Source organism: Rhodamnia argentea, chromosome 6 (assembly GCF_020921035.1).
Source record: "Rhodamnia argentea isolate NSW1041297 chromosome 6, ASM2092103v1, whole genome shotgun sequence".
Lineage (NCBI taxonomy): Eukaryota > Viridiplantae > Streptophyta > Magnoliopsida > Myrtales > Myrtaceae > Rhodamnia > Rhodamnia argentea.
In genome coordinates this window covers 8,592,222-8,606,844 of record NC_063155.1, presented here as the reverse complement: position 1 = coordinate 8,606,844, position 14,623 = coordinate 8,592,222, and the positions used below count along the sequence as shown (strand labels likewise).

Sequence of the window (14,623 nt, the reverse complement as noted above, 5' to 3'; positions counted from 1 at the left end):
ATGAGTTTTTTTCATGAATGAAAAATGTTTTCCTAAAATAGTTAATTTTCCGTGAACTAAATGCCGAAAAATCCAAAAAATGTCTTTTTGAAAAATATTTTTCATGAAACAAACGGAGCCTGAGAGAGAGAAAATAAGGTCATTAACATTCGTAATTCCAAAAAATATAGTGCTTTGATTCTTTTGCCATAATCGTGAAGCTTCAATGTGAACCACTAAGCTATAGAAGAGAAGAAAGTTCAACTTTCTTGTTGTTTTGTGGGCTTTTGACGTGAACGGGAGAGTTGTAGCAGAGAAGGAGTTTCAACTCTCTTGTCGTTTTCATGAAACTTTGCTACGAATTAGGGGTGAGTGGTTTCTAGTATGGTCTAGTTCTCCTCAAGAACCGAGAACCGGACCGATTGTGTCGGTCCCCAATTATCGGAACCGGGGATCGGACCGCCGGCTCTGTCCGGTTCCCGAGCAATCCAATGGAGCCAAGCAAATATTATCAAGGACATTATTTTTGAAGAAATGACTCTAAAACAATATATTCTTTTCCCAAAAAAAAAATACGATGATAGAATTTTCGAGCACAAGCTAGTAACACGTAGCATTCGACATTGTTGGATGGAGTCATGGCAATAGAAGCTGCAAAATAAACATGCGATCCAAGTCTCAACCGTATGAGACCTCATAAATAGAGAAAAAATAAATTAAAATCTACTTGTCCGGTCCGGGAGGTCCGGTTTCGGCGGTTTTGTCTAGTCATGTACCTCTGGAACCGGGAATCGGAGCACCACCCTCTGGAACAGGGAACCGGACCATCGGTCCGGGCGGTTCCCTGTCCGGTCACTCCGACTTGCTTACCCCTACTACGAACCAAAGAACTACGGAGGAGTTGAGATATTTCAACAGGAACTAAAGATACGAACGAAAGAATGAGACAAAGGGTGTAGGTTTTTTTTTTTTTCCTAAAAATCTCATTGCCCATCATTCTTCTGGAATTAAAAAAATCATTTTTAAGTTTGAATTTATTCGTTTAAAATTTGAAGTTTTCTACTTCATTTTTGTTCATTGATTTATTATGTCATTCACTCTTTTCTTTAACTTCTTTTATTCCCTTTTATCATTTATTAGTTAAAAATCTATCAAATAAGAAGCTATACTAATCTACCTACGATACGTAATAAATATGAGCACTATACATACATATATACATAAATATATATACACACACACACGATATATTGTAGATTAAAAAAAATCAAACACACGCGCATAAAAATGAATAAATAAAAAAGAAAATGGTTTATTTTGTTATTCTGAATTTTCCTTTTTTGTATTAGAATTCAAATACTATTCATATTCAAGTATTCATTTAATTTCTTAATTTAATGAGTTTGTTATTCAAGAAATAACTTTTATGTCATAGACATAAGAAATCATATCCACCTACATCTCACCACTCCCGTGAAAAAAATTATCTAGGTTATTTCCCTCGTATCTATGACATTATTCTGTCTTGGGTAAGGACCAAATGCTGAATATGATAAAATATATTATATCTTAATTTTTTTATCCTGACTATCGTACGTAGCTTGAATGAGCCATCTATTTTCGACGAGATGGATAGCCAGTAGTTTTAAGAGGTTAGATGCAAATTCTATCAAATACACTAAGGTATAATGGAAATTTTATTTATATGTTTACCGCTAATAGCTTCTTTTGCCATGCACTTTTGTATGCTTTTCTATCAAACCTGCACATTTCAACGACACCCCGGTGGAATGGAGCGAAAAGACTGCCCAGATAGAGGGCGTGGCGAGTCAACAATTAATTTAGACTAGGTTATGAAGTCCACATACGAATTTCTTGCTATAAGATTTTTGGAGTTCAAGATTTTAGAAGCAATTTTTTTTTTCTTAAGACGAGGATATCGATTTATTTAATTTATTGACGTCCCACTAATCGCTTTTAAGTGCTACTGTAGTCGTCTCAATCGCCGCCATGGGCTATCTCTCGCACAACCATAGCGTAGACCACGCAATCGTGGACAGGGCTTTTTTTTTCCCCCGTAAAAAGTAAATAATTTAAAAAAATATTATTCTAAAAATATGTTTGTATCGCTTGAATCATAAATAATATTTTTATTTGATAAATTATTTCAAGCAATGCAAATAATTATTTTAAAAAATATATTTTCAAAATCATTCATTTTTCAGCGACACAAATGAATTCTTACTATTTACGGAGAGAGGAGATTGAGTGATGAGAGCAACGAAAACCCTTCTTGACATGGGCAAGCTAAGATAGCGATGGTGTTGGTGCTCGTCATGGGCGAGGCCGATAGCGGCTTAAACAAAGGCAAAAGCGAGGCAAGGTGGTTGAGCTCGATAGTGAGAGATTGGGGTTAGAATCTATTGTTTGGTAGGAAAAGTGCCAAAAAAGTCCTAAAGGCTATTATATTGGTATTAATTCAATTATGAACCTTTCAATTAAGTCAAGTTAGTCTTAAATTCTTTCACAATGGTACCAATTGAGTCAATCCGTCCAATTTAGGCAGCAAATTTCTAACCCGGACACCGATCATGTCATGTAGGACGCCCAACACTAATGTGGACTTTTTATAATAATATTTTATCGATATTTTTTTCTTTCTTTTTGTTCCATGGCTGACGAGCCTTGCCCTCTTGCCAAGCATCGGATGAGCAAGGGTTGGCCTCGCTAACCATGGCCTGACCGATGCTAGAACAATTCATGGAAGAACAAGAAAAAATATTAAAAACAAAAAAACAAAAAAGTCCATGTTAACGCTAGTTGTGCCATGTAAGGTGGCTGGATCCCACGTCAGTAATTTCTAGTCTAAATTTGCCAAATGGACTCAACTGGTGTTAATATGAAATGTTAGGACTAAATTAATCTAATTGAAAAGTTTAGGACGGAATTGATATCAATATAATAGGTTTATGATTTTTTTTTTTTTTTTTGGTATTTTTAGCCTTATTTGGTGTGTATGTGATTTTCTTGAGCATGAGGATATAACCAAAACCTTTAGAGCCAATTATTTTTGTTATAATCAATTACAGCTACATTTAAATTAGTTGATTAGGTTTGGACGGTGTCAATTTAGTTAAAAGACATTAAACAAACGGAGGGCACCTTAACCTACTCGGCTCTACCAGCGACAGTTTCATGTTTGATCTTTTCTCGATAGAACCGAGGGAAACTCACCACTGAGCGTGGTAATTCAGTGTACTATTTTTCATAAGATCACAACTTCAAGCCATATCTGGAGCGTATCTCTGACTGTCTTGCGTATGCGTATTTGCTACCTCGTGCATAGAGACGTCCTAACTTCCAATACACTCGTCAACTTCTGATTTTCGGATGGATTGTATAGTCATGGCTCAAACAGAATAATATTCAACGTACCGAAGACGAAAATGATTTAAAATCATAATATTTCATGCGTGAACCGATAATGATAAAACACTTACCCCTAAAGGGATCATTGGAACAAATACAACCACTCCTACGGTGGCCACATAGGCCACCCCACCGTGGAGGTTGCCGCCGGAAATGGCGACCGCCACAAGCGATGGTCGATCTCCGACCACAAATAGAGAATTAGGGTTTTTTTTTTAAGTCGTTTATTTTTATTTATTATTTATTAATTCTAGTATAAGTTATCTCCGATCACCACCAAATAAGATATAGGATATGAAAAAAAATCCCCCACATTACTTTTTCCATCGTGTCCTGTCTCAATTCCAATTCTTGTCTTGGCGACCAAAAAGCAATGCTAGCCGCGTTGGCAACACAATCACTATTGGCAAGAACGAAGTCACTCACGAAATGTTAAAATCAATCTTGACGATTACACGCATTAGGCAAAATCTATCGAAGTCGCATGTAGAATTACTAATAATTAGACAGAGGCCGCGCATTACACAGAACTAATACGCTTGGTATATAATTCAAAGACATTGATTGAGAATTTTTTTTCGAAAATTGTATGAATGAAAATTGATAATTTCCTTTCTTTATACAGATTACGAAACGTGAATTGGTATATAATTTGTTTTATAAATACTGAAATTTTATATACTATTTTAAATTTTGACGGAAATTTTTTTAAGAAAGTTACTCTTTAAATAATAATAATAAAAAATTGCATACAATAATAGCACCTAACAAGGAAAATCCACCGTTACACGAGGATACGACGTGTCACTTGATTCTTCGAAGATTCATGGGGAATTGCCTGGGAGCGTTCGTAGAGTACAACCCCTCTCCACAAGAACTTCCAATTTGAAAAAGAGACGGCAGGGCGTAGGACGAAGGGACCGAAGCTCAAAAGTGAACGAATTGCCCCCACACACTTTCTCATTTGAATGCAAATCTCTCTCTCTCTCTCTCTGAACACCATAGCTTCTGGAGAGAGAGACCAGAGAGCCATCCGAAGGTGAATGGAGGCACTTAGAAAGCAAGCCACTCGACTCAGAGAACAAGTCGCCAAGCAGCAGCAGGTTCTCTCTCTCTCTCTCTCGCCCAAGCACGTCGATGATGTGAGTTTTGCCACTGATGATGCGGAGACGGGGTCATTGCGTTCTCTCTCAGCTTATCGCTGCTGGAATGCGTGAAACGCCACAGATTCTGGCTACTTTATGCCGTATTGCGATGCGAACCTGTTAAAACTTTGCATTGGTAGTGGGCTGTTGCCGTGTCAGTGTGTTTGCACAGTTTTGGTTGAGTTTGCTTTCGTCAGTCGCATTGAGCGTCCGATCTAACGAACAGAAATGTGTAGCTCTTGATACATTTGACGGGAGGACTAGGAAAACAAGTCAGTGCGAATGTAACCGATGAGGGTTGACAGACACCAACCCTTTAATCAGTACGGGCACAATCTTGACACGACGTGTATTTGAATAGAACGAGTCAGCAGAAAAGCTATGCTAGAGACAATAGATGATGCAAACTGTTGCTTTGGAGGAGCGAAACGTGACCTTTTTTTCCTCTCGTGGCAAATGCCGCTGAATTTTGAAGATGAGGATGCACATGCAGCTAATAGGAAATAGGGTGCTGCTTGGTGTTGCCAACCTCGTGCTGTACTTTTTTCTTCTCGCTTTTAGTGGAGAGCAGTATCTAAAGGCAGTGCCAGAGATTGAAGCATGCCAGGAGAAAGGGCTTTAAGACGTCAATATTGTCTCTGAAAATCAACATCTTGTGCTTAGTGATAATCTGTCTTGTCATATCCAGGTTCATTAGGACTAGAAAAATGGCATAATCTGGAAACCTGGGGATATCCATGGGACTCATAATCTAAATTTTGAACATACTGATGCCATTTATCCAACAATTTTCTTTTCACTCTAGGGAAGCTATGTTTTTTCCCCTTCTAATTGAATTGTGCTATGTCATTGGATTGAATTCCAAGTCTCTAGTTTCTTTAGTGCATATGCTACATGTGTATCCTTTGACGAGGTAGCATTTAACTATTTTAACTATTGCCTTAGGCTGTCCTCAAGTAGTTTGGAGCAGGGGGATATGGAGGGTCAGATAGCATGAGCACTGATGGGGCAGAACTCCAGCAACATCAGAAACTTGAGAAGCTTTACATATCAACACGCTCTGGCAAGGTATTCCCCCTTAATAGTAATAACTTTTTCCATGCTATACTCACTCCCTAGAGATAAGGCTGCTTCGTTGTTGCATTTTTCTGTATATCCAATACACTTATGGTGAATTCACGTTTCAGCATTTCCAAAAGGATATTGTACGTGGAGCAGAAGGATACATAGTTACTGGGTCAAAGCAAGTTGAGATTGGTCAGTTTGCAGCTCTACTTTTAATCTTCGAATTTTTTTGGCTTTCTTACTGATTTTTAGCACGTCATTTCTCTGCATGTGTATCTTATTTAACAGGAACAAAATTGTCAGAGGACAGTAGAAAATATGGTTCTGAAAGTACTTGCACCAGTGGTAGTACTCTAACAAATGCTGCCTTAAGTTATGGACGGGCTCGTGCTCAAATTGAGAAAGAGCGCGGGGATCTCTTGAAAGCTCTAGGGACACAGGTTTGGCTAAATTCTTCTCTGTTATATAAGCAGGTTGTGGATCATGAGGTGGAGCCTTCAGAGTTGTGTATTTAACTGTCATTTTTTCTGGGGTTTCATGTATGGAATAAATATTTTTTGTAAGAGCTGGGTAAGTCTTGATGTGCTTCCAGTAAAATAATGAAGACAAGAAAGTTACTTTATCTGTGCTACTGCTTTTTGTTACGATAATATTCGTCTTTAAGAATGTCTGAAAATCAGTTTCTATACTGTTCTGCTTCTTTAGCTTCACATCAACTGAATTCGTATAGAAATTTTTTGAGGCAGGATCCACTTTTGAAATTCTTATCAACATGCCATATGCGTGGTGATAACCTGATTTGCCTACCTTTTTATGGCACTTATGGCTTCATTTATAGGTTGCAGAACCATTAAGAGCGATGATAATGGGAGCTCCCTTGGAAGAAGCACAGCATCTTGCTCCACGATATGACAGGATGAGACAGGAAGCTGAATCTCAGGTATTCTTGAACATGTTGTCGATCTTGCTTTTCATTGCGTTGGTGTGTGGCTTATCAATGCTTTTGTTTACCAGATTCCTAGGTACATGGGCTCTTACAGGTATGGCATATGTGATTATCTGGCTAGCTGTTTAGAATTCATTTGCTGCTGCTTTTCTCTGACTATCTAGTTTTGTTCCTCCATTTACCTTTTCCAAAAAATAAAAACCCTTTTCCTTTTTTTTTTTCCATTTATATCATGCTAGGCAGTAAGGAGGGAGCGAGGCCTGTGGGCATTTCAAAAAGAAGGAAATGTGGACTAATCTGTTCTTTGTCGACGTCTTTTCCAGCTTTTACAGGACCCAAAAATGCACACACATTGTCCCAGCTGCCAACACATATGTCCAGGTTCTTCTTTTACAAGTTTGATTTTCGGGGAGAAATGCTTTGCTCTTTGCCGTCTGCATCGTTATCATCCAATCTGAACCAATGGCTCAGAAATGCAAATGAGTTCTTATTTTACATGGTTCTTCTGTATCTCATGGAAGGCCTCTTCTGAATTTTGGGCTCAATAGCTGCTTGCAAATAAGTTCCGCTAAGGCCACCTTTGGTTTAAACAGGATTCCATTTTTTTATTAGATACGAGGCTTGGCATGGCCAGCGGTTCTTGTTGGATGGGTTGCTTAAAGTGCGAGGTACTTTCTGACCCTTAATCTATGCACCCAAGAATGTTCATTAACTTGCAAAATGTTGGTTACTAGGTACTTTGTCCCTATCGAAATGACTGACAGGTCAATTACTGACTTTGTTGTCCAGATAAAATGGCATGTAGTTATTTTTGTGCCTTGTCTGATTTTAAGTGGTAGACTTGATCATTCCAATCTTGTCTTCCCGTTCTGATTGATCTCTTGTTTCCCAGTCTGGGCATGAAAGATTCATGGGGACCTCTAAAGGCCCTAGGCATTGCTACTGTCATAAATGGAGTTGGTGACATACTCCTCTGCAGCCTTATGGGCTATGGAATAGCTGGTGCAGCATGGGCTACCATGGTATCACAAGTATGTAACCTGCACTTGTTTGTGCATCCTCGACATTTTCAAAGTTGTTAGTGAGCTCATTTGCACCCATTTATCAACTCATCTTATAGGTTGTTGCTGCCTATATGATGATTGAATCTCTAAATGAGAAAGGCTATAATTCTTTTGCCCTTACTATTCCATCGCCCAGTGAACTTCTGATGATAATTGGGCTGGCTGCTGCAGTTTTTGCCTCATCAATGTCAAAGGTGGGTTAGAGTCACTCAACACTGTTATGTTGTTAAAATTACGTGAGAATCAAATTGTTCATTCAATTTTACTTCATGCTGAGACTATTCCAATACGTTTCATATGTTTTTGACGATTCCGGTGGGTTTTTACTCCCTAATTATCTATTTTGCAACATCTATGGGCACACATGTTGTGCCGGCTCATCAGGTGAGGATAATATTGCACTCTGGCTAAATTGTTTTCTGTGTATAGGTTCCTGTACAAGAGGAACTGATGTAATTTACCTAATCGTATTGTTCCCTATAGGTCATGAATCAAATGTACAGCATGTGTGTTGTATGGGGTGGGCCTCTATCTCAAACAGCCCAATCATTTATGCCTGAGATGATGGTTGGAGTCACTCGAAATTTGGCAAAGGTAAGCGATGCCCTATCCCAACTGAAGCATTATTTTTTTATATTGTCTAGGAGTATAACAGCTACCTTGTATTTCTTGCTACCTTTTTTTGTTGAATGTCCTGTATAAGTTTTTCTATTTCTGTGGGAATAAATTTTCTTAAGTCTAGCAATGTCAAACAGGCCAGGTTACTGCTAAAATCACTGCTAATTATTGGCATGATATGTGGATTGGTAATTGGAACAATTGGGGCATCTGTTCCTTGGTTCTCTCCCACTATCTTTACACATGATCAAAGTGTCATCCAAGAGGTTAGTCATGAGATTTGAAAATTGGGAGTATGCTTCGTTGTTAGTCTGTTTTTTCTGATTGATCAACTTTGTGTCTCAGATGCACAAGGTGTTGATACCATTCTTTAAGGCATTAGCAGTGATGCCCTGCACTCATAGCCTTGAGGGCACATTGCAGGTACGTCTACAGTAATCCGACTGCATTAGGATATTTGCATTTGCGCTTGCAACTCCAGTTTTGCATTAGTTGTTTGTGCATCTACTTCAAAACCTTAGTAAACTCCCGAAACAACATGCGCTAGTATCATATCATGCCAAATTGCTGAGAGTTTGAGATAAAAAACAGTGGGGTTGAAAGATAGAGAAAGGAAAGGAAGCTAAGTAATTCTCAAATCCTATGACTTGCTGGATTGCTCTATCTGTCATCAAAGTAGTTAACTTCCTCATAAAAGGAGTTCCTAACAGAACCCCGGTTGTTTGTTCGGTGCAGGCTGGACGAGATCTGAAATACATAAGTTTGTCAATGATTGGATGCTTGTCCTTGGTTGGTTTGTTGCTCTCGGTAGGGGTCTGGGCTTACTTTCCTACTATGAAATTTTATGATGTCTTCAATGTTTTTTTTTTTTTTTTATCTGATTGCCCTAACATTTCTGGCTACTTTTTGTTGAAGCTATTGAGCAGCAAAGGATATGGATTGCCAGGTTGCTGGTGTGCACTTGTAGGATTTCAATGGGTGTGGCTAAATTCTTGCTCCTTGGCTTCTCTTTCCCCGTGGAACATGTATTTATTTGGATTCGGCTTCTTCGTGTGATAATGTCAGGCTCGGTTTTTCCTCGCTCTCCAACGCCTGCTATCTTCAGATGGCGTGCTTCACGACAATGATTCAGGCAAATACAAGCCGAGCGACTTGGGAGCTATGTAGCTTCACATCCATGTCTAATTCGTCGGGTCAACAGATAAGCGATCATGAAGCAGGAGGAAGTCATTGAATTGAGCTAATGAAATTTCCGAAGGAGAGAATTTTGTACATAGGTGAGAATTTCCGTGAATCCGTACATGCTAAGTTGGACAAAGTATTAAAAGGCGCAGTCTATTGCCGTTTGATTGTTTCCGACTTTTGATTAGACATGTCAAAATGATTCATAGACCCATTTCTGAACAGATATTTGAGGAGCCGAGTTGTTATGTTGGTTGGTTATATTCAGTAAATAGGTCATAAATTGATTTAAAATGGCTAGAGCCAAAATAATATGGGTGTTGATAGTAGAGCCATCAAATGTGTGGATCGGGTCGAAAATGATCCGACTTATATTAACTCATTTAATTCATTTTAACGCATTTTCATGCACTATAAACCTAGAGACCATATCCAACCCGACTCATATTATTAAAAAACTTTAATATTTAATCCAATTTAGAAAAAAATGTTCCTTATAATATTTTAGAAAACATTTATTGTTGAACACTGTTGACAATTTTAATAATTTTTTCAAAGAAAATTCAGATTTTTTTATATTTTTTTCTTTCTTTCTTTCTTTCTTTTCTATGGCAGGCAAGGGGTTGGCTGACGGCGATTAGCAGCAAGTGACCCTTACCGGATTTCATAGAAAAGAAGGAAAAGAAAGAAAAAAAAATATGAAAAAAATATTAATTTAATTTAAAAACATGACTTGCTCATTACTCACTTAAACTTATTAGATAACTTTTGACCCACAAAAAAAAACTTATTAGATAACTAACTCGTTTATAACCTATTTAAAATCATTAAATTATAATTCGCTTAAGCTTATTTTTAAAACTTAAAGCAATCTATTTATGACCCACACCATTAAATATGGTTTAAAATATGAGTTCTAGGCTCACTTTTCCTCATTTAGTTAATAGGTTCACAATTTACTTAAACTCAATTTACTTCTATGATCCTCTATTAATCTCTCTTACTCTCCGATTTAGCACTTAATCGCTGTGTGTTATCGGTTCGGTTTGAGTATGAGCTTTTTTAAATTAAATTAGATATATAAGTATTTTAACTATATGAGTCGAGTTAGTTATGAGTTATTACATCCATATCACATAAAAATGATTTAAAATCAATTAAATGGATCTTTTTTTTTTGTCAAAATTAAATGAATCTATTTATGCCAGACTATTTTCGACCTAATCCAATCTACCCCTTGCAGTCCAGTGTGGAAGAAAGGGGTAATGAATCGAAATGGCCGTGGCCCTGCGACTTTCTCCGGCATCCTCAGAGCCAAAAAATGTTGGCCCGTGGGGACATCAATCGTATTGACAAATTCTTACTCCGCGTAACGGAGTCCGGCTTGGCTTGGCTGTACCTATTTCCCGACCTATTTCCCAGAACCCCACCGGCGGATGTCCCCGGCTTGGCTCGGCTCGGCTGTATTCCCACCTAATTCCCAGAACACCCCCTCTCCTTTTGGGAGAAAATATTGCGTCCAAAAGCAACACACCCGGTTTGGGGGAGGGAGGGAGAAAATAAGTCCGATCTAAAGAGAGAATTCTCTTTTTGAATCGGATGTGTCGCTTTTGTGATGCAATATTTTCTCCCCCCCTCGGACAAGTCCGATCTAAAGAGAGAATTCTCTTTTTGGATCGGATGTGTCGCTTTTGTGACGCAATATTTTCTCTCCCCCTCCCTCCAAGTCCGATCTAAAGAGAGAATTCTCTTTTTGGATCGGATGTGTCGCCCCCCCCCTCCCTCTTTTATATAAATTGGTTTCTCCCACAGGCGGCCACTCAAAAACTCTACACAATAGTCCCCAATGGCGAACCTCCCCGCAATTCCACCCGCTGCGAATAACAATCCAGCCCCTCCATCGCCAGTGCCGCAGCCGCCGCCTGACAGGTACAAGCCTATCATCGGCCACTGTATTGTATTCGCCATACCCACTTTTCTCGGCTTCCTGATAGTCATCTTTCTGGCGATACCGGCTCTAATGCCGCCGGCGTTTGGGCTCGACTCGGGCTCTTCGCTTTTGTCATTCAATATCTCCACCTCCCATGTCACCGTCCAATGGAACATCACTCTCTCCGTCGAGAACCCCAGTAAGCTTATCGCCGCGGAGTACCGCGGCATGAAGCTCCTCCTGAGCTTCAGAGGCAAAGTCAGGCTCTCTCGACCCTCCCGCATTCCGGCCTTCGCTCAGGGCCCCCGCAGCTCGACAACAGTCCGAGCCGAGGTCCTAGCCACGCTGCCGATCGTCAATGACTTGGGCGTGAAGGGCCTGGTGCAGTCTTTGAAAGGCGGGGCGGTGACCATCGACCTGGTGGCGAAAGCCAAGCGGAGGCTGCACTTGGGTCCTTGGTGGGTGCCCGTGTTCGACGTCTACTTCTCTTTACGGCTCCGAGCAGCAGCAAGGGTGGCGGTGATTGGGTGATCCTCGGCGGGACTCTCCACTGCGAGCCCGACATCTTCACTCTACTCTGGTAAATTACAAACTCCTGCGTAGTTTTGCATCACTATCATCTCGGCAGTTTGCTTGTTCGCCAACGAAGTTGATTTAACGAAAATGAAACAAAAGAGAAGCTGTCGATGCTTAACATCACCACCTTCCTGGAGCCGTCACCACCTGGTTGCGCTGGTGATGGCTGGTCGAGATGGTGCTACTTCCCTTCGTGCTGGTCAAGAACGAACACGGCCCCTGCGATCCAGGCTTACGGCCCGGCATGGCTTGAGCGATAATAGTTTGATCTCTCCCTCTGCTAAATGCACGTCTTGCGAACTAATATAAATTTTTCTTCGACGTTGCAGAGGATCAAGGCGCCAGTTTGGGAGCCTGACACGGAGATGCGATATTTATCTTTCGATTGGGAAACAAGTAGACAAGCAGATGCAGTACGGTGTGCCTTTGTGATGTATCTTTGTATCGTCTTCCTCTTTTTAGTTTGATTCGCTCAGCTGTGATCTTTTTGTTGTAAATTTCGACTCTTTGAATCAGCCGAGGTCAACGGCTGTGTTGTGTCGCTGTGGTTTGATGAACACGGGTTTGAAGAGACTCTACCTCTTTCTTTCTTTCTTCTGCTGCTGTGTTTGGACCGGCTTCGAGGTTTATCCTTGGCGTCGCGCTCCTTCAAGCGGGTTCGATGCAGTTCCACAGCTTCAATTTCGGCTTTTGGTGTGAAATTTTGTGAATCGATTGCCATTTCCAGCTCTTCCTTGTGCATCCGGTTCGTTTCCGTGTGACACATGGAGGATTCGTACTGGGCTCGGTCAGGCCGAAACCCTTCCTTAAATTTCCCTTTTTGCTGTCTGGGTTTTGATTGGTGCGCGCGATTGTTCTTTACGGTTGGTCGCAGCACTTCGCTGTACGATCCCAATCCAAACTCTCCTGCAAAACTCAGAAGCCGCTCGAATGTTGAGCGAGAGAACAAGCGTGAATACAATCGGAGAGCGAGGGAGATTGTGGAGCGGAGCTGGACTGCTGACTACGAGCTTGGCTTGCCGGACGGAAAAAAGAAATTTTGGAAGACAGTTCTGGATCGAACTTGCGACCACTCGCTCTAATAATTCTAGGTCATGGCATGAAGATCCGATCATCACTCACTCTAATAATTCAAGGCCATGGCTTGAAGATCCGACTATCTAGGACACTCTACAAATTTCTATGAACCAGTTAAGTCGAGACACTTAAGTCTACATAAGTTGTCCTAATCCAGAACAATTTACTCATAGTTGGTGGAATTTGAATAGGCGACCTCCATTTCCAAAGCAAGAGATTCACTTGTACACTAATCAACCGCGCTAATTTAGAGGGTATCATGAGCTTATTTTCGAACTTTTTGGAGCTTAGTTTCTAGTAACTTATCACGTAATCTTTCATGAAACTAGACCCCAATTTTAGCCTAATACCATATGCATTTGCTCTTGAGTGGAAATTTACTTTGTATAATCCAAATGATTTTTTCGTACAGCCGATTTGTTTTCCAAATCGTTATGTAAAATTTCATATAATCATAATCGGAAGATGGACTAGACGATGGGATAACAGTCTACCGATTTTCTTTTTCGGGTTATCGGCAAGTAGCGTCCATCTTCCGAGTCACACACGTGTGTGTAGTTACTAGTTAGTGATGCGGATACCAATTCTGGCTCAGCCTTTTTTTTTTTTTTTTTACTCATAGAATACCATCAAATTTAATTTGGGTATCAATTCAATCGGTAATGAAATTTTGTCTCTCATAAATTTTTCGCCTAGTGATACCATCAAAGATTCAGCGTGTCATTCCACTTGTACACAAAGGACTCACTGATGTCATGATCGGAGCCACTGTTGGAATATGGATGGTTCCGAATCAAGCAAGAGGAGGAACATGAGCATTTGAGTTTGTATTTTGGGGACGAAAATTGAAATGGACCAAAGAAAGGACTTACCTAAGGGAAACATGGTACAAACGAGTAATTCGTTGGATCTGAGCTTGTTCGAAACTTTGAGAAAAATGGTAACTTGAACTCGCGACCGGCTTTGTCCAAAAATTGGGGAAGCTCTCGGACTATGTGCGATCCTTCCACGTTAACACAGCCGTGAACCAACAAGTACATGTGGAAAGACGCACATCATTGGATGAAAATTTGATGAGGCTAAATTTGGGTACCGATTGAAAGTTTGTATCTTTTTACTAGACAAAAGAAAGTTTGGGCCAGAAATGAGATCCGAGTCAAAGTTGGTGATTTTTACGAGATTCAGGAATAATAATATCCATCTAAGGTGAAAGGTATGACCATTTTTTGGAAAAAGAAAAGAAAAGAAGAAGAAGACAAAGTATAGATATCTCAATCCATGCCATATATTTGTTGAATTGGGAAAAAATCACGGGACTATAGGACAACCTCCTCAGATGCTAACTCCAAACAGCTTGGATGGACAAAACCAGGCAAACAAGTGATGGCGAATCTCAGCATCGACGTTCCTTATTTCCCAATTTTTTTAAGATGAAAGAATCAACTTCTTGAATGAAGGTCAAGTTTGAGAATCCAGTTCAATCATAGCCTCCTCCGAGCCTATATGACTATTGGCCAAAACACGTTGGTCACTTTGGTTGGGAAAAATTATCAAAAAAATTCCTAAATCTATTATACTTTTGTCAATTCAGTCTTAAATCTTTTAATTTTGT

The 14,623-nt window shown here is 39.9% G+C and overlaps 1 pseudogene; it reads left to right on the top strand.

Moving 5' to 3' along the window:
* The first annotated feature begins 5,096 nt into the window (after window positions 1-5,096).
* Window positions 5,097-9,607, top strand: LOC115731476 (annotated as a pseudogene).
* The last annotated feature ends 5,016 nt before the right edge of the window (window positions 9,608-14,623 follow it).